This window comes from Mastomys coucha, unplaced genomic scaffold (assembly GCF_008632895.1).
Source record: "Mastomys coucha isolate ucsf_1 unplaced genomic scaffold, UCSF_Mcou_1 pScaffold7, whole genome shotgun sequence".
NCBI lineage: Eukaryota > Metazoa > Chordata > Mammalia > Rodentia > Muridae > Mastomys > Mastomys coucha.
The window spans coordinates 26,010,876-26,013,098 of NW_022196913.1; positions in this window are offsets into that span (position 1 = coordinate 26,010,876).

Genomic DNA, 2,223 nt, shown 5'->3' on the forward strand with positions numbered 1-2,223 from the left:
GGGGGGGGGGTGAGAGGGCTTTTTCTAATTCAAGAACCACGTTTTTGAAATAATGGAGCAATAAAAGCATGTTATATCTCACTTATTTTGGACTTCCCAGATGACCATAGACAGGCCTCATAGTAGATTGCTTCCTCATTTTACAGAAGACATTTGCAAATACTCACATACAATTGTGAAAACTGCTCTTACACATTGTTTATAGAAAGGGGCAAACAAAACAAAACCAACCAAACAAACAAAATCCCCAGGATATTTAGGAAAACTCATCAGTATAAACTCATCCATAAGAATGTTGACCCCTCTTTCCAGTGGATAACAAAGTACTTATTCCTTCATTTATTAAAAACGTCTCAAGCTAGCCTTGAATCTCTATGTAGCCGATGGGCGCCTTGAAGTTTTAGGCATTTTGGTTTGTATGTGTATAGGTTGCTGGTGGTGGTGCTAGAGCCCGTGGCTGCTAGAGCCTAGCGCTGGATCTCCTAGAACTAGAGTTACGGGCCGATGTGAGATTCCCCTTCCTCTGAGTAGGTGCCGGGGGCTTAACTTGGGTCATCTTAAAGAACAATGCAAGTTCACAAGAGAGACAGTGCTTCACCCAAAATCACTTTATTTATTTAGGGATGAGCAGATTCTTCCATAACTGAGCTCACCTTGGTAGCACAGGCCTTCTCATCCAGCACACTTTCAGTGGCTTTCATTTTCAAACCGTCCTCTCAAACTTTAGAAAAATATTCTGTGAAACTTCGTCCAATATGTCAGGGACTTTAGAACAATGACTGTGGCTGGGAGTGATGGGTATATATACCTTAACCCCAGCCCCTGGGACGCAAAAGCAGACAAACTTCTAAGTTTGAGGTTACCCTGTAGTTCAAGTAAGTTCAAGGCCAGCCAAGGCTACATAGTAAGAAACTCATTTGGAAGGAAGGAAAGGAAGAAAGGAAGAAAGAAAGAAAGAAAGAAAGAAAGAAAGAAAGAAAGAAAGAAGGAAAGAAACAAAGAGAGAAGGAAAGAGAGAGAGAAAGAGTGAGAAAGAGAGAGACAAAGAGGGGGAGATAGCCAGAGCAACACAGTGAGACCTTGTGTCTCAAAAACAAAACAAAACAAAAGGGCTTGCTTACTACACAGGCATGATGATGTGTGTTCAGTCCCTGAAACCCACAGAAAGGTGGAGGGAAAGAGGGTGACTCCCCAACGTTGCCTTCACCCATGAGCTCACCACACATATGATACACACACTAATAAAGGAAATGTTTTAAAACAAGCAAGTTATTTATCGTTTGATAACCGTACCATTAAAATAGACCAGAACGAAGGATTAGATCCACCCAACCATATTGTTATATGCCTGTTCCAGGACCGGATCATATTTGGAACAATTCATGGTCTTGGTTTCCTGACATTTTGAAATAGACCTTCCTGGTACTATTTGAAATCCTGTAGTTCTTTGCTGAGAAACGCATAATAGAAAAGACAGTATTCTAAAACATGGTAGGTACAGATAAGGAATGAGTTGTACTTGTGTGTTTGCATAAGTAAAAGAACTGCAAAATTACCATTCATAAGACACTATTCATACATGAAATTCCCGGATGTTAAATATGCATGAGCTAGAGGAAATACTTAATATTCATTGTCTTAGTTACTTTTCTTTTGCTGTGGAGAGACTAAGGCATTTGATAGAAGAAAATGTTCATCCTTGAGATTGATAGTTCCGGAGGGTTGAGTCCAGGATCACCATGGTCAAGAACATGGCAGGGGGGCCAGCAGGCAGGCAGGGCTCTGGAGTGGCAGCTTAGAGCTCCCCGAGGAAGTGGTTAGTCAGCTAGACTTGCCTGTCCTCTTGAATAATGGAGATACTAGTCCTCGGTCCAGCAACCTGGCACCCTTGTTTTCATAGCCACTGTTGAGGCCCGAGGCAGCAAGGAGAAGAATAATACACACGAGCACTGTCGCCACCTGCTGACTGCTGTGTGCACTACACCTGCTGGCACCCACACTGCAAGTGCTAAGTTGCCCAGTTTCTTTCTCTTTGACATGTGCTTAGTGTTTGAATTGACTTAATAGCACTATTTCCACAGTAGTGTAGTCATGGGACGATCTTGTGAGCTAATGCTTTATTTGGGCAATTATCAGTGCCTCAAGATGCAGTCTATGGGACGGTTGAGAGTCAAGAGTAGCAGCAGGGAGACTAGTAAGTAGACAAAATCCAGCAGTGTGGAA